The sequence below is a fragment of the Morone saxatilis genome, unplaced genomic scaffold, assembly GCF_004916995.1.
Source record: "Morone saxatilis isolate NCDOM2014 unplaced genomic scaffold, NCSU_SB_2.0 Contig8, whole genome shotgun sequence".
In the NCBI taxonomy this organism is placed as follows: domain Eukaryota; kingdom Metazoa; phylum Chordata; class Actinopteri; family Moronidae; genus Morone; species Morone saxatilis.
In genome coordinates this window covers 4,292,812-4,311,930 of record NW_023340257.1, presented here as the reverse complement: position 1 = coordinate 4,311,930, position 19,119 = coordinate 4,292,812, and the positions used below count along the sequence as shown (strand labels likewise).

The window sequence follows — 19,119 nt, the reverse complement described above, 5'->3', positions numbered from 1 at the left end:
GCATCCGAGATTACTACAGATACACCAATTTCACCGAAATCTCCCTTGAATCGCTGGTGTGAACCTTTTTATTTTGTGTTTGTGTGTGTGTGTGTGTGTGCAGCGACCAGGTTTATCTACGGCTCCACATCGCCTCCACACATCGCTTTCACAGCGCGGATGAAGAACATTTTGTGATTTTTTTTTGCCATTTGCAGATAATTCTCGTGTAGAATATCTTTCTGTCCGGGGTCCTGGATTTACACAGAGGGGGAGCGGGGAGCCGATCATCCGTCGTTCTCTTGGGTGAGTTCACTGGTCTCCCGTCCGGTCTGGCATCCCTGTTTACTGACACTTCCAGGGTAATGTGGAGACCCCCGGTAAATGTCTTTATAATGAATGAATCCGCGACCAAGGAGCGCACGATCCTCTCAAAACGACGTTGGATCCTTGATCTGTGAGTTGCGGGGTTGATTCTAATGTTTGGATACAACTGCAACAACGCGTTTGGATATGGATCTCGCCCACCGGGCCCTTAATGTGTGAAATGAATGAAATGTGGCAGCTCCAGCCTTTGATAGCAGGTTTACATCCCTGATCCATAACGAAAGAGGAATAAGTATATTCTAGCAGGACTCTGATCGGCTCTTACACAAAACTACCGGCACACGGATATGGATTATCTTCAAGGAATACTCCAGTGATGCTATAGTGTTAAATAAAGCCTGCTATTGAAATCTAGCTCCCTATCAAAAGCTTACGGCACCAACTATTGCCAGGAATGTGGGTTATTACGTCATTATTGGCGTGGGAATGAGTTAATGTGATATCGATTGAGCTGTAAAGAGTCACATTGATTGCTGGGTAATTATTTGTACATAGGTTGTCAGGTATTTTCTCCAGGAACAGCATGGCCGCAGTTGAAACACGCGCCCTGAGTTTGAATATGTACGACCATAATTCTACCTGTCTGCAGCACTGTGCCTGTCTCTCTCCATTGCATCATGCTGTGAGGTCAGTTGTGTCTTTGGGCCTGGTTGCATCATTTATAAACTTGTTCAGGGGCTTATTCTTTCTTGGAAAAAGTGCTACAGATTCCTGTGATCTCTCCCACACTTCTTGTTTCCTGACATGAATGGGGGATTCATAGAACTGGAGAGCAAAAAAAAAAAGAAAAAAGGATGGCATTCAAATGACTTAGAGACTGCGGCTGTAATGCACACACTCCCTTACACACTTGGCACATGCCTTCCTATACAGGCCCGCTAAGTGCATGCGGCTCTATTGTCTGTGGAGCTCCATCTGTTCCATGACATGGCATTCCTCAGACAGCCAGTCATGCTGTTAGGGGGTGGTCTACCCTGACCCACTGCCTCTGAGAGAGAGAGAGTGAGTCACATGGGGTGTATTAAGAGAGTAGGTACAGGGCTCAGGGTGTCTCAGCCCACAAGCCCTAGACCACCTGCACAGACAGCTCCCGGGCCAGGCTGGAGGGCTAGGTTTGACCCAGGATCGGGGTTAGTGAAGAACTAAATTTGGCCTGAGATTAGGCTGGAGGATGGCTAGGTTTGGTCTGGAGCATGAGCTACTTTAAGGGCAGCTTTGGTCTAGAACTTGGGTTAAATGAAGGCTAGGTTTGGTCTGGAGCTGAGGCTAGTGGTTGGCTAGGAGTAGACTAAAAACTGGGGCTTGAGCTACATTAGTCTATGGCTGAGGCCAAAGCTTGTGCTAGCGGAGGCCTAGATTTGGTGTGGAGAATGAGTCTAAAGGAAGGCTAGGTTTATTCCATACCTATGGCTTGTGAGAGGACAGGCCTGGTGTGGTGCTCAGGGCTAGATGAAAGGATATGTTTGATCTGGGCTAAAGGGACTAGATATGGTCCAAACTATCGGTTAGATAAAAGAAAGGTTTGGTCTTGAGCTGGAGCTGGGGCCAGTGAAAGGCTAGGTTTGATCAATGGGTGGGGCTAAGGGAAGGCAATGTTTGGTCAAGAGCTGTGACTAGAAGACCGCTAAGTTTGGTCCAGAACTGGGGCTAGAGGGGGGCTAGATTTGTCCTGGAGCTGGGGATAGAGGAGAGATAGAGGTGCTAGAATTTCCAAAGTCCAAACCAAGGGGCTGCTGGATACAAATGAACTCTGATGTAGCTAATCTCTGTTGCAACTCAGTCATCACAACTAGAACATAATTACACTGCCTCAATCTACACAGCAGTACACACACATACACACTCTCCATTTCCCCTTAGACCATTTCCCCTCTTCCACTGCTCTGATTGCTGCATTAGGACTTGGCTGCCTTTTGTTGTCCACTCACACACACATGCGTGCACACACACACACAAGGGGGAGGGTTGGCGCAGCTGAGACCACAATACAACAGGGATCAAAGGTCATCCAGCTGGCCAATCAGGGTGCTGTCTGGGTTGGCTGGTGGCGGAGGAGGGCGTTGCCCCCCTTTGTGCTGGTCAGGGTGGGTCTGCTAAACAAGCGGCTCCACTTCCAGCCCTGGCCCTGCTACTGCCGGCAGCCACACTGTGCTTCCTCAGAGCAAGTCACACCAACCTCTGGACACTTTGTTAGACTGCAGCTCAGAGGCTTGTCCAGTTTAGAGGAAGTCCTTTATTGATTTTTGACTGGATTCCTGGTTTGTAATCAGCTGAAATCTTGAACCGTTGAGCCTTTATGGAGAAAGAGTACAAGCACAAAAAGTTAGGAATTTTACTATAAGCTATGTATACAGCTGCACCGAGGTGTGTTTCCTTTGAGATGAGTACTCTGTCACACTTTGACTGAAAGTGTTTAGAGGACTTACAGTGTTCTGCTGGTACTGTGCTTGCATAGACGGTGCATTTGTAATATGTATGTGTGTGTGTGTGTGTGTGTGGTTGTTAATGAATGAAACCAAAAGCCTTAAATTGACTACAGAATTCTATTTCAGGTGGTGGGATTAATTAAGGAAATAGAATACGATAATGAGATTTGAAGTGAGGAAGGATGGAAAGAGACGAGTGGTGGGAAGAGGAAGTCCTTTTGTGACAGAGCAGGGTGCTGAGGAGGCGAGGGAGAGGCAATCTAACAGAAATTAGGAGAAGCAGAGAGAAAGATTGAGGCGGAAGGAGAGAGGGTGACAATATAAAAGGACATGGGAGAGAGGGACCGAACAGAAGGGAGAGTGAAAAGTGGGAATTTGCCAACAGGGACGCTGGAAACCATTAGTTCTCTGGTCGCCGTCTTTAGTTTGTGGCAGAGACTCCCCTCCTCAATGGATGTGATCATGTCAGTCTGCACAGAACCTGCGACACAAAAGATGTACTTGTCTTCTAACATTTACGTCCACGTTGTCCTCCCTCTCACTCTCTCTCACACACACTCTTCCAACTCTGCTGTCTAATGCCTAAGTGCCTTCAGTATGTGCTGAGTGGAGTTATCTGATTCCTGGAGGCTAGTTAAATGGAACCACTCCTTTCTACCATATAGTTCCATTACGGCACACACTAATGGCATGCTCACAGTGCAAAGACATCGGCCTGTTGTTGGGTCTTTGTGTCTGTTTGTGTGCATTTGATGTGCTCTCACTGCCGTGCATTGTGTTGATCTGGATTGATAAATGATTGGAGCGATGGATTTGAATGCCTGTCTAGTGGACGCTCATGTGTGAAGGAAGCGATTTGTGTTTTTCTCTGCGTGTTTGACCATGCGTGTGTGTGTGTACGTTTTTCCCTGGCGATCAGCAGTTTTATTTCTTTGCTTCAGTGGCGTTTTTCTCTGCAGATAACAAGGAAAGTGGAAATGGGTCTTTCTCTGCAGCCACAGCTCCGAGTGGAGCGCTCATCGCAACTAATAACAGTCACTTTGAGTTGCGAGGGTTGCATTTTTTGTCCCATTGGTCTTTTGATTTATTTTTTGGTGATGACCTATTTCAGCCTGTTTAGCTGTCAGATACAACATCTCGATGAGGGACGTGTGTAAAAAAAAACTAAAAGAAAAAAACAAGCCCCTGAACTACCACATCCCTCCCTCTGGGTCTGATTTGATCTATATACTTTTCCAAGCTTTTAGCAACTGCTTTGCTTGCTGCTTGTCGATTGTTTTCATGGTTTGTCCTAAATTACACCTAACACCTACCGTGAGTGTCCAATACAGAATGCTTTAACCCTGTACCTCCTTCTGCTGTGTGAACACACTGGTGTGCTGCCTTTGCACAGTTTCTACAAAAAGTGTTGACTACCTAAAGAGGAGGGTTAACATAGACTCAGTGTGAGATTTGTGGCAGAATGACAGAATTGCCAGATAATTATCATCTCATCTCTTCACTCTGTTACTCCGCTGGGATGGGGACTAAGGTAGATTTGGGATTAAAGGAATAGTTTGACAGTTTGGGAGATATATTTATTAGCTTTCTTACTGAAAGATGAAACTTGTCATCAAGACCGTTGTATAGTTATAGAGTTAGTTGTGTATGCATTAACAATATAACAGCAAATGCAGGTTCAGTTACATTGAACGATGGTGTGAGGCGTCCATTTTTGTTTGGTCTACTATTAAGTGCTATGTCTGATATATCAGAGCTTTTAGAGAAATCAGTTTCCCAGTCATAATTACTACTTGAATACTATTTACAAGTCGGAAACTGGTAATTACGAAAACTCAAATGAATGTGGCATAAGCTAAGCTATTCTTTTAAGAAATCAAATATTTGACATCAATTAACAAACTTACACTTACACATCTATAGAGATAATGAACTGTTCCTTTTTAAGGAAGTGAAGAAGTGATAATCATGAATGTTGCCAGTATGAATCCTCCAACCCAAACTGAGCTGGGGAAGTGAATAAGTAAGGTTTCACAAGTAGTATTAAAGTGTCTTCGGGCTGAGCCCCAATTCCTTGTGTCTGACAGAAGATTATGTTCTTGAACCAAGTTAGATTGCATTGAGCTGTGGGAACGTATGGCAGGATATACTTGCAAAACAGTACACATGCTTTCAACTTTCCCTGGAGAAAAAAAAATCAGGATTGCATAATCAGGATTCTCCATTTGATCTATACATGGAGGTAATGAGCCCAGATGGCCTGTCTGCATTGTAATGCATCTGAGGAACGCCTGGCATTGTTAGTTTCTAATCTTGTGTTATTTACAGTACCTACAGCCCACGCACAATGAGTTTCCACTGCACTCTTTTCATAGTGCTGTTATAACTCAAAGCTTGTACGGTGTGTGTGCAGCTTAGCTTTAGTCTCACAGTGTGAAAAAAAAACACTATTTAATATGATGCTGGCTTCTTCGCTGCACTATTTCAGAGTGACGCCGAGGGAGAGAGATTGTTAGTGACAGACAGAACCCAAGTTAAATCTTCCAGAGCACAGAGGGGCCTATTCACTGTGCTGTGTGAAGAGTGGAGAGTGGAGAGAGAGAGAGAGAGAGGTGGCAGTGAAGGAGGTGCAGGAGAGGGGTGACACTTAAAGCGTTTTTTTACGGTTGATGGCATGCATTTGTGTGGTGTGTGTTGTATGAATCCACAGGCTTGTCTGAGACCCAGACACAGAGTGAAGGATGGAGGACAGCTGATAGCAGTCTTCATATGGGAAACACATATAGGAATCAAGTTCTGTATGTGGTGTGTGTGTCTGTGTGTGTTTAAGACAGAAAGAGAGAGAGTCAGAGGGGGCAAGTTTCAGTTTATATAGGAAAGCAGCCACGGGTTACCTCCAGCTTAAAAAAAGAGTGAGTCACCAGAGAAAACGGGTAGATGTCTGCACTTCAGTTTTGGTGCACTGTATTTGTGCTGTACAGTAAAGTAAATGTGTGCTTATGCACTGGTGTGCCTGTGACGAAACATGACAAGGTCGGACAATATAAAGATTATAAATAATTATTAGAGCTAGACGTAGAATCATCCAGACTGATAAATAAACTGATTTTAGCTTGCTGCAAACATAGCGACATCACTTAAATTAATCAGACTTTGCAGGCTTCAGGCTTTAAACAACTTTTTTCACACACACAGTAGTAGGCTACTCCCCAAGTTCCTGTTCAATACCCCAATTCATGGAATCCGTGTAACTGACAAAATCTCTCCACACCTGTATATGTGACAGGTGTTTCAACCTGAGACGTGCAGGATAGTGGAAACACAAAGTTCTCTCTTCATGTGTTATTACAGTGCTAACATTGTTTAATAAATGCAGGAACTTTGTAGTGACTTTTAGAGTATCTGGAATCAACTTTTTATCGCTCCTGTTAGCACTTCTTGGCTGGTCTTTGGTCACTGTTGTAAATTATCTTTTATTTCTTCACGACCATCAGTCAGGTGTTTTGATTTGTGGCCCTGATGTCATGTCGTTTGTGTCTTTTTTATGGAGAGCAAAGAGGAAGCAAAGAAATTCAAAAATCTATGGTTGATATCAGTCATCGCTTTCCTTTTGTAATAGGTAGTATACGAGTAGTTTGTTTTCTTTGGCTTTGGTAACAGTTGATATTACATTCTTTTGGTGAATTGACTCCCCTGATAAAAGTCATTGCTGATGCCAGGGAAAACAAGGGACCCTTTGTGTTTCTGTTCACAGACTCCTACACCTTCCTCCTGTAAAGTTTACAGTAATCTCAGTAATAAATCCACCTGTACAAAAAACTGACTGGCCATAGGAGAGAATACCTCGTGTAAACAGCACGCATTATTCTCTGTGCAAACCAGTTCGTGGCTCACCTGATACAGTATGCTTGTCAATGTGTAAATGTGCCAGTGAGGCTTTCGGTATATAAAACATTCTCTCTGTTTACCGGTGCTATGACTCATGGTTGCTATGGCGAGGAGCTCTGACAGCAACGCAGCTGATTAGGAGCATCTGACTCCACATGACTATACTCCTCTCTCTCTGTTCCCTTTCTGCCTCCATCAGTCTATCAGTCTTGGTTTCTGCCTCTTTTTTTCTCTTGTTGTCTTTTTTTTTACTCTTTTCTTCTCTGTACTGTTCTCTTCATGTTTACTTTTTTCACTCCGGCTTGTTTCATAGTATCTTTTTCCCCATCTGCTCCTCCTCCCATCCAGGCCTTTAATACACCTTGTATAGATCTACTTATCACATCGCCCTTTACTCCTCCTCCCCTCTTTTCTCCTGCTCTCCTCTCAGTCCCATCCCTCTGCTTGTCTTTCTATGGTGGCCAGCTGCGCGCCAGATGTGGCCCACTCTCTCAGCTGTTGGCATCATGATCATGAAGAAGAGAGGATGGAGATGGAAATGATCCCTCATGAAAAACAAGGCGTAGTAATCTTCATGATACACATGAGAAGGATAAAAATATCAAGAAGGGTGGAAGAATACAAAAAAACCTTACAAATAAATAAACCATAGCCTAGTACAGAGATTTTACAGTAATATCCTGCCATAACCTATATGAGATTACAAAAACTGTTTAGCAATTTGATTTTTAAAAGAAGCCAGTCAGTATAGTGAGTACCACAGACATATTGTAAATCCCTAAAAGAACATTATAGTGATGCTACAGAAGATAAAAATGCCATTAAGTAGTGTATGGTCAATGCTACCATAGACAGACTTTACTGTAAATCCCTATTAAGATATTAAAGGCTTGCACTCATTAGAAACCACATCACAATGTTTTCACTAAAATCAACTTTGATATGGTTCATCTCTCCCTTAACAATAGTTTTGGGAACGTAGCCTACTTTAAGAAGTTTCTATGAATGTTTCTGAAAAGTATTTGACTTTTCTTAAGTTACAATTCAGTAATGTGCAGTGGCATTGTATATGTGGGTCACAACAAATATTAGTACAAAAACAGGCAGTATAGACTTTTTTGTGGCTAAAAGTAGCTTCTAAATAGCACAAGCTTTGTTACTTTTAACTTTGACTAGAGATATTGGGTGTGTTTACAACATAAAATATCCTCCTGCACAGGTCTTACAATCCTACATGATCATCTCAAGCTGTTCAGTTTGTGAAAGAGTGTTTATTTGCTTGAAATTATGTGGAATAAGCTGGCCCACATATTGTCTGCAACCAAGGTTTTCAAAAGAGAATTAAATTAAAGACTAAAGAAAACACAAATAACAGCATTTTAACAAGGGAGAAGAAAATGAGTCCACATAATCCAAACTGGTTTTCACATGACAGCAGCTTTTTGCTGGGGCAGATGGATGAGGATAGAGGCCAAGAGGAAAGAGGTGAGGAGCCATTGTAGGTGCAGGAGAGGTGGACAGAGCAGAGGGAGAGAGAGATGAAATGGGGGATGGGGGGGGTGGAGGGAGGGAAAGAGGTGTCTTGTTTCGCGGGCGAGCTGCAGTAAAATGCCACGGCCATGGTGAATAAAGAAACAACCGTGGAGATTGTTGATAGTGTTAGCATTTAGAGTGGATTGTTCCTGTCTTGACTGCATAGAGGCTGTGAGGCAAATACTTTGTGAAAAGGGCAATAGAAAGCAACATGTTGATTGATTGTAGGTCATTACACCGGAACCATATTGGACTATATACAGCTATTAGACAGTACCTGACCTGCAGACCTTTTCTCCACATTGTGCTCTTTTTTCTACCCCTAATTTGATAGAATCCTCCCTGTTTTTCTCCCATTTCCTCTCAGCCCTCAGTTGTTAAAAAGCTCCCTCTGTCTTTTCTGTTCCGCTCTTTATCTTTCTCAGTCCTCCCCTTTTCCTCTCAAAAACATAAATTTCTTCATCTATCTCACTTTCCCCCCTTCCCTCTGTCTGCCTCTCCCGGTCAGGGGAAGTGGCAGTCGCTGCCTGCTGGCTCCCAGAGGAACAGACCTGCCTTTGTCTGTCTGCACTGTAGGAAGATGAGTAGCCGGTTCACCCAGTAAGCCCAGAAAGCCCAGTAAGGATTCAGGGTTTGTCTGCGGCAAGTCAGTCACCCAGAATGCCTGTAAATCATCCAACCACTCAAGCCAGGGCCTTCCCGGTCTGTATAGCTGGCCAGTCATGTATTATCTTAGGCACTTGTGACTAATAGGACCAATGTATGGGAAAACACGGTGGAAACCTAGACAGAATTACTGCAGACCTTTAATGCAACCCAAGCATAACCAAAATGTGCAAAGACTGAATCCTGAACAGAGGTTTTTTTTGCCATTCAGAAACTCTCCTACTTACTTACAAATTCCAGAGTGTGAAATTATTGCGGCCCAAGTTTATTACCTCATGCCATGAACTGACAGCAACCAGTGGGAACTGTCAGATGGTTTACAATGCTAGATGACATTATGGCTCTACTACCACCTGTTTTTGTTTTTATTTTACTCGTTGAATATAATTACATTTTCTTTTTCTTTCTTGAGTGTTCCACAAATTTCACCTATTGATACTATTGTTGCATTGTGTCTAAGATTCACACACAGATATGAGGGGCAAAGGACTTTAAGTGGTTTTGTTCCCTGGAAGAGATAATAAAACATAAGGGTGATGTTTATTAGGTAAGTACAAAGACATGTATGGCCCGATATTATCCTCAATCCACCAGAAGTTACCGGTTTATGTGCTGAGACGAGGCAGAGTGTAATTTAAGCTACAAGTTAATTAGCTTGTTAAGAGATAGATGAAAAAGATTGATAACACATAAAGATACAGCCTGTAGCCTGTTAGCTTAGCGTATAACAGAGACTGGAAATGGAGGGAAACTGCTAACTTGGCTCTGTCTGAAGTTAACAAAATCCATCTAACACTTTGAAAGCTCATTAATTAACATTTAAAAATGTATTTGTTTAAAAACTGTGTTAAACCGATAAGTTGTGGACAGCGCCAGGCTAGGTCTTTGTGCTCAGCTAAGCTAACCATCTCCTGGTTGTAGCTTCATAATCAAACCAGCACCTCTAAAGCGCACCATATAATTAACATGTTACATAACAAACAGTAACGACACAAATAATGAAGTCTGAGTGGCTTTTACGGGGCGAATATGTGCTGGAAGCGGAAGCAGTGATGCCAAGCTAAGCTAATCAGCTGCTGGCTGTAGCTGTATATTTAATGGATATAAATATATAAGATCTCAATATTGTCTCATCTAATTCTCTGCGAGAAAGGGGCCATATTGCCCATGTTGTTTAAGTACTCCTTTAACTTCCCACTCTGAGGAAAATGGACTGCAGAGTTCTCACACTGTTCTCTCCAGATTGTGGTTGTTCTGAGGTTAATGTTATTTACTTAGTTTCACTGAAATAGCCTAATAAGTCGATCTGTTTCTCCTTTGGCAGTGGGAAGATTACAAGTGACACTCCAAATCAACTGAATAAATAAACTTAATAAAAGCAAGAGAAAGAGAGAGAGCGGAGATGAAGGCACAGAGAAGTCATGAAACTATAATACAACACTTATTGGCGGCAGGATTGCTTGTTATCCATCTGTAGAAGCTCATATGATCACACTCCTCCTTTAGAAAAAGGTTCCTCTGTCTGCACAAACATCTCCCAACCACATCCAAGCCCTTTTGGGATCGGAAACCAAAAACATCTAGTAACATTGATTTCCTATTATATTTCAAAGCTGAAACTACTTTACATCATTACGCACAAAACACGATCCTTTCTGATATCACTTTCACAGCTTTGACTACACTTTGGAATTACTCTACAAGCATGATGAAATCTAGAATAAAGCCAGAGTGCTTTCTCTCTCTTTTTTTTTAGTTATGTATTAATGGATGAGGCTCCAGGCACCTCAGGCTTCAACAAGCCTTAACAAGGAGATCAATAGAAAGTATATAGACTGTCCTCCCACAGGCTGTGTCTGCTCTCGCCTCGGATCACAGAGGAATATTGTGGAGATGCCAAGGCGACACCCAGCCAGCGCAGAAATGATTTAATGTAATAGGAACACTATGGTGTGATTAGTGGAGCCTCTCTCCCTTCATCTCTCACCCTGTAACACCGCTTCACTCTCTGTGAAGTCAATATGTCAGGGGAGGTGAGCGTGCATTTACCATTCTCTTTACGCTCCCTCCCTCCCACCCTCCCTCGACATCACCCCTTGTCTCCCTGTTTTCAAAGGATGGTGCGAGGGTAGCAGCGGAGTAGTATGGGTTACAAGAAGAGGCGAGGAAGATGGGGGAGACGATAAGCGGTTGTGAGGAGAATAAAAATAAATGGCTGCAGGGACAACAGTCTGACTCAGTCATGTCCTGGATCGTCCAGTTCACCAGATGGCTGCTTGATATGTGCAGAGAGAACCGACCAAGTCACGCCAGACCATCCGTGTGTGTGTGTGTGTGTGTGTGTGTGTGTTTACATGCTATCCATCCTATGTTGCTCTCTTTGCTCCACATAGGGAATGTGTTATTGCTCTTACTCCACATTCCTAGGAGCCAGAGGAAAATCTCAACCCCTTTTAACCCCCTATCTCAGCTGCAGACCAGGTTTGAAGTTCTTCTCTTCTCTCACTTACACACACACCCTTACACACTCCACGCAGCTCCTTTCCTCACATGGATTTTGTTTACATTCTGGCAGCCAACTCCCACAGTACGTCTCAGACAGAGGCTGTATGGAAGACATACTGTTTGCATGTTCTCATGCCGAGGTGTTGCTTTGTCAGGCTGTATTAGGATATTAGCATACCATTATTTAGCTACTAACGTCACAACCCATTTAACACAAATGCATTTTGCAGTACTTTTTAGACTGGTTGGCACGGAGACAGCAAACAACCTAATGCGCTGGTTTCTTATCATCTCCTTCCACTTTCCCTGCAGACTTGTTTTGATGGACATGTCCAGCCCACAGAGAGGCTACATGTAACCCCACTACAGTGTAGGTCTGTTTATGCATGCTGTCCATGTCTGTGTAGTTGTGTGAAGTCTGCTGCACCACAACAACTCCTGCACATTTCTACTGATAGTGAGGAGCATTTCTAATCCACATCTTGTTCACCATAATCTGTCGATCCCCATATTACCTTTATCATAATGCAACACTTAAACCAAGTGTGTGTCTGTGTGTCTGTGTGTGTGCTATACCCTGGCATGCATTATGTATACATATTTGTATCTCCATTATGCTATCGATCTACACTCTTTTTTTTTTTTTTTACACACAAATCCCTCAGCGCACAGCTACAGTTTTTAAACCTTGTCTAACATGTGAAAAATATCTAAGCGTTAGCCCGGGGCCCAGCTTTACAAAGTAAAGTTGGAGAGATTTGGTTAGCCCCCCCAGTGTGCTGTGTGGGCTCCTCCTTCCCATGTGTATCAGTAGACTACTGTATGTGTGCGTCTTTCAAGATATGAAACAGAAATATGCATTGTTATGAAAACAAGGACAAGAAACAGCACAGTGTTTAATGAGTGTTATATTGCATAAGTTATTTAGTCTCATATTCAGCCATAATAGCTTACTTTATGTAACACTGTTCCTTTTCACAAAGATATTTAAGTGTTTGTAAGACACATTAATGCAAGACAGAATTAAGAAATTAACCCATTTATATAGCTAAAGTTGGAAAAATACACTAAAGTAAATAACTTTTTTTATACTTACTTAGCAAAATGTGTTGTTATACAGGTACCATTCTTATGTCATTAAGCAGTCATTAAGTGTTTTCCAAGTACTCACATGAGACCATCTGTGTATGTGTTTAAGTCATAAAGCTCCCTGTGTGAATCTGTGTATGGCTCTATGTAGGTCTGTGTTATCTAATACAATCTGTCCCTATCTAATATTCACATTGCTAACCCTTGAGGGTAAAGAGACTGAGGAGAGGAGAGGAGAGGAGAGGAGAGGAGGGGACTTTGCTTGCCAATAAACAGAACTCTTCCTGGAAGTCTCCTGACTTTAAAAGGGAATCTTACACAAAACAGATTTAATACACACACAAAAAAGTTGCACACGCACACACTGGCAAATGCTGTTGCACTTAGTGAGCCAGTGCCCGGTACAGTTTGTCTGCACTGTGCTGCAGACACTTCTGTAGTAGATGATGTATTAAATCACAAGTTTCAGAAGCATGTGTATGCAAGTAACGGTAAATGTGATGGTTACAAATCCAAGTTTTAACACTTTTGATTACCGTATATCACTTGCGAGACTGTCTGTCCTTTGTTTTGTCTGTGTTCTTCCCATTAGTTTGGCAGAGCTTAGTCGGAAAAAGGTGGTGTCACGTATTGCGTTGCAACATTTAAATGAATCAAAATGTGATGACAGGTGTAGGGTTTGCTTATTTTGCAATTTGATAGCCATACTTCTTGTAAAACTCGAAATATGTAATAACTTTTTTCCAAACTTTGACATAATATGTATCATTCAGTGGCATTGAGTTATGGTTGTTTAATGTTACTTAAGATTTTAAGCCACCTTTTCAGGAGCTTTAAGAACATGCCTTAATAACATTAGGGTAGCAGAATAGATTGAAGGACAGAGGAAGCTTTTATAGACCACCAAACCACTGCTGCCCTTTACTGCCCTGCCGTGTGTCATAGCACAGACCAATCATATTTAATTTACGCTCAGGTATATTGTTTGCTTGTATTGTTCAGGATGTAAACATGTGGATTCCCTTTACTAGTCAGTGCGTGTGTAGTAAAAGACAATAGATGTCCTGTGAGGCAAGTAAGACAAAATAGAAAATGGGTTCAATATTTTGAAGCTGTTTCTAATAAAATCCATCAGAGATTCACTGCAGCTCTGAAGTGACTTTCCTGACTTTGCCAGTGTTTTGCACAACTTCTCCACTGCCTGAGCCAGGGACTAAATATTTTTATTTTTTTTAGTTTCTCTATCTCTAAAGCAATCAGTGTTCTGGCCCTGGCCTCGTTTTTCGTGTTATTCTCTTCCGACACAGCAGATTCACCCTGCCAGCTACACATGACGGAGTGAAAAACAAGAACAGAGCTTGAATCAATTACTCTGTGGATGCACTTGATTTAGTGGTGCTCTGAATAAGCACTTCTGAAGTGATGCTGGCTGCATTGGGCGAGGCAACTTCTTTTTCTCTTTCCCGTATAAATCAGAGCTGATTGGTGCTGATCTGCTGTCAGCCTGTATGCAGATCATAATGAAGGAGGCAGCAAACAGGGAGGTGGTGAGATCCATGAGTCAGCCTCTCTCTTCCAAAGAATTGATTTGTGAAATATGAGACCCACTGTTGGAATCACAAAATGTTTTTTTTAGCGAATCACCTTAATGAATGATAATTCTTCCAGAAAATCACTTTAATTATGCCATATAATTTGGCATAAATGGTTTATTTTATCTAAATGGTTATTAAAAATGTTCAAGTCAACTAAAAATATGACATGTACTCAGTGACTGTCATACAACGTATGGAACACATACGTAGAACATATAATCAAAAAGTTGTTACTATTAAAACCTTTGTAATGTGATACTATCTTATGAAGGTATGAAAAACAGTTTGCTCTCGAGTCTTTTCCAGCACTGCTGAAGGTAATTCTGCTTCTCTGCCTCACAATCGTGCATGAGTCACACGCTTTGTGCCGAAGTGATCTCTCCAGGGAACCTGTCTCTGGGTTTGAAACGTCAGAGGAGGCTTGTTGGAAGATGTCTGGTTAAGAATAGTTCCATATCTCCAGGGCTTTTGTTTGGGGTGTGGTGCTGTGTTTTGCCAAGAGTGTCTCAACACAGTTATGGAGCAATCAGAGGGGCAACTCTCCTCCTAGTGACAGATGGTTGTGTGTGGTGTGTGTGTTTCTGCCTACGTTTGGGTGAGGATTCTGGTTCATGGGGGAAGGGAAGTGGAGTTTGGGGAGGAAGAGGAGGTGGAGAAGTGTGGGGAGAGGTCAGTGAAGGCACAGCTGGTGAGACCCCCACTCCAACCAGCTGCTGCCTCAAAAGAGCCCGTCAGCAGCCTGCCTGCCCGCCTGCCTGCCTGTACGTGCCGGCCCCTCTCCTTCTCTTTCTGTCCTATCACCCCCTCTCTGCCCCCCCTCAGCTCTCCCTCTGTCCTGTCCCCCTGCAGACTCAGCCCAGCTGTTCCAAGCTTTCTACTCTCCTCCCCTGCCACTATGCACCCTGACCCCTAGGAAGAAGAAAAAAAGAACCCCCCCTGCATTTACAAACAAGTGTGCATGCTCCTGAGTGTGCTCACATACACATAAGCACCGATAGATTTTGCCCAGCCGAGTCAGTAATCCAAAGGTGTCTCAGGAGCAGTGGTCTATCTGTAAGGCCTCTGTTGGACGGGCGAGTGGATGCCTGAGGCTGGAGTAAATCTACCGGCTGGGTCTGGGCCCTTCAGGGGGGACTGAAGCTGATTTGAGTTTCTGCTGACTTCCTGGTTTATGGGCATCAGTTACACTGCATGGCAAAGCCCCTGCGTCAACAAGCCATGATGATGGTTTTGTGTATTTTGTGCTCATTAACTACAAAATGTGAATATGTAATTTTTTCCCCTTGAAACCATAGTTTCAGTTTATCATACTACGGTTTGGAACTCAACTTGCCAAGACTTGAAACAAGCTCGAAATAGGTCATTTCATCACCACATCATCATTCTGTTGCTGTAACTAAAAAACTAGTGTCATACACTAAAGAGGTGCCCAGGCATGTGCTTACAGTACAAGACACTACTTCTATTACATACAGAGTCAAGAAAACTAAAAGAAAAGCAAGCCAGCATGTGGCTCTATATCCATATGTTTCAAAAGATAGTATATCAGATACAAAACTTTCATTTGTTAAAGGTAACACCAGGTAAAAAGACTAAAAGCTACAGCCATGCTATCTCTGTGAGGCTGTTCTTAGGTTCAGTGGGGCTTTGAGCTAATGCTCTAATGCTTACTTGCAAACAATAGCACTAAACACAGTACAGCTGGGGCTAATGGGTATGTCATTAGTTTTGCTGGTATTGGGCCATGAACATAGTGTTAGATGAATTGGAATTTTTACTTGATGATGACGCTGTGAGGAAAAGTCACAGAGAATCACAAATGTGTTGTTTTTTTTTTTACAATTTATCATGAGGGGAACATGGAGATATGCAAGTTCATGGTAAAACATCCATTTCACTCACAGTGACACTACAAGAAAAGACAGGGAATACTCTGGGGACCATGAATGTCTTTACAAAGGGTCATGGCAATCCATCTGTTAGTTGAGATATTTTAGTCTGGACCAAAGTCATGGATTGGCCTGACTGACAGACCGGAAATTGCTATGCTTAGAGCTCGGCCAATAGCATGGCAAAAAGGTCTGCTGTTCAACAACTGACTCTCAAATCCCGGATGTTGTAAATTCCTTGAAAGCAGGAACAAATATATCTGCAAGTTGTAAGTGTTCCAACTGCTCTGCCGCTAAACAACTAAAAACTATATTGAACTTAATTAACTGTGATGGATTACAGATCTCAGGCATGTTTCATGTGACTATAAGTTGATTATCATGCTGTTATGAAATGAATGGACCTCAGAGACTGCCTGAAAGATGGGAAGTCAGTCCTAAAACACACTCTATGGCATGATTTGATCAAAAATCAGCACTCATGTACATAATTTGTGGTTAACAGGCTGGAACATGCAAAACCACAAGTATTATCTGTGAATCTGGGGACAAAGTGAATAAGTGAGTAATATTTAGGTGAATAAATTATAGAATATTAGCCTCACCAAATGCACGCAGTTTAGAAGGAACACTGATGCTGGATCTTCTTTTTTTAATCTTTATCCTGCGGCCTACATATTGATTCCTGGTTATTTTGCTTGTTATTTGCCCTCCATTAAAATAACTAAACCCTACAAGTTCAAATCTGAACTCAGGCCACCCATGCTGCACCTTATACCATCCCCAGTTGCAGTGGGTGCTGGGGTGCCACACCCTCTCTCTCTCTCTCTCTCTCTCCCTCTCCCCCAGTGCTATTGTTCCCTCGATGACAAGGCCCACGTGCCCCCCTATTCAGCATCCTGGTGGGGGGTAGGCGGGCTCTTTGTCTGGCTGCCATTGTCCCAGACACACGCTTCCATTTGACGGACACACGTGCTGTCAAAAGAGAAAGGGAGCAGAAGAGGAGGAGGAGGGGCCACCGCTGGCCATTATTCTCGGTGGTAGTGGCGGTGAAAAGACGAGACGCGCTGGCCATCTGTGGTGCGTGTCTGTAATCTGTAGTGACTGGGGGTACTGCGCACAGACGCACACACACACACAAACACACACACACTTCTTGGTTTCTAAAAGAATCCCTCTCTTTTGTCTCGCCACGCTTTTCTAAGGGCATGATGCCCATTGAGGAGGCTTCCCTTTGCTCTTGATGGGGTTTTGTTTTGCTCTAAAGTGGGGTGTGGAAAGAGAAATGGAGAGTGTGTGTCAAAGAGGGGTGATATGGTTGAAGTGAACCTACTGTCTTGGAGAGAAAATGACTACAAGAAGGTCCTGTATCCTCTCCTCTCTTCTGTATGTCACTATTGTTGAGTGACTGTTTTCTAGCAACAGGCCTAAACACCAGTCCACTTGTCTTTCCTCTATCCCCGTCACTTCTTCTCTCTCTGGCCTTGGATGACCTAGTCTGACTGAGGGTCTTCACCTCAGCAGTGTTTACCCTGCGTCTTCACAATCCCCCCACACTTCCCTTCCTCTGGAGGTTAACTGATGTTCTCTGAACTGTAGGCTCAAACATGGGCGGGTTTCTGGAAGTCACTGTGGGATGTTTTCACCGAACTGAAATATGAGAACTGTCCCAACTTGTTGCCCAGTGGATGTCTTGTTTCTTTCTTCCTTCCTCCTTAATTCCTGCATTCATTCACTTTACCTTTGTGTGTTCCTTCTCTCCATTTTTCATTCTCCTCCAGTAAATCCTATCCCATTATCTCTTTTCTTCTTCTTCTCTACTCCAATACTTAACATCTGTAAAAGAGATGTATGTAGGAAATAATACATGGCAGGGCTTGTTCTCTTATGAGGAGATAACAGCACTGCAAAAGCTGTGAACTGATACTGATGAAACATTTTGCAAATGCCGTGTCTAGAAGCGTATAAGAGCTTTAAATGGTCAGATGTGATTGTAAGTGGACCTTTGGGGATTCTCTTCACCTTATATAGCCTCCAAATGTTAAGAATGAATATCCATATGGATTATCACTGGATATTTACTCAAAATATCAGCTATCGGTCATGTCGATCAGCTATCAGACGTGTCGATCAGCTATCAGACGTGCTGCAGCGCCACCACAGTGCGTGTCTGCCTGAATTTCCAAACCCATTCCCTCTGCCTGTGTTTCTGCGTGACCAGCTAGGGCTTTTAGTGCCGGTCGATAAGACACGACCACCCCGTGAAGGTCATTCGGTCTCGCCTCTCCACAACAACCAAAACTCCCAAACCACTGTAAAGCCAGCCACTGGCATTGTTTATCGCCACAATGATAATACAGACCGACTGTAATTGTATTCTCATGTCTCTGCACTGTACTGTAAATTAAATTTAGTTTTTTTGTGTATAGGAAGTTTCCGTGTCACCAGATGTTGCTATAAGGACGATTTTGTTATAATGTAGGGAGATATATGTACATGACTGCTTCAAAGAAAATGCTACAAGAGTTGCAAATTTGAGGGCAGGCAGACAGATGGTTGGTGTCACACAGGCAAATAGATAGATTGACAGACAGATGGATAAGCAGGCAGATTGATATTAGATATATGCAGAGCGAGCTTTTGACCGTTTGCAATGTGCAGGAGGAGAAGGAGTTAAAACATTTTCTTTAAAAGCAATATTTTAAAAATATGATAAGTTTGAATTTCTCCTAAGGGGGATCAATAAAGGAACATTTAATCTTATTAGAGAATACTGGAAAAAAAATTATAGGAAACTATTTTACTGTAAATTGATTCTAACAGATATTTGAAACAAACAATTATAAATTAGGAGCAACATAAGTAATTTTAACTGCATCTATATTTAAATATGGACCGTTACATCATTCAGTCATGTTTCCTGTTTAGGAATGCACAGACCAAAGACAAACAGGAGCTTGTCAGACAAAGAGTGATGGGGCAGATGTTAAAAAGCTTTAAAAGCCTTATTGATTTGAGAGTTCTGGTCTTGTATCTAGCTGCTTTACATGCATAAACATGCATTATGCATGAATGCTTTGTATTGACAGTCAACACTGGAAATTGGAAGAAATGTGATTTTACTCTGTGTTCACAGTAAGACAGCATGTGTTATGCATTCAG

General features: G+C 42.6%; 1 protein-coding gene across 1 annotated transcript in view; it reads left to right on the top strand.

Annotated features, from left to right (window-relative positions):
• The window catches only part of numbl (NUMB like endocytic adaptor protein), a 51,898-nt gene continuing 32,779 nt past the window's right edge, over positions 1–19,119 (top strand). Inside the window, exon 1 of the mRNA XM_035679739.1 lies at positions 1–285. The gene's annotated coding sequence lies outside the window, so the exon portion shown is untranslated. The remainder of the gene's footprint in view (positions 286–19,119) is intronic.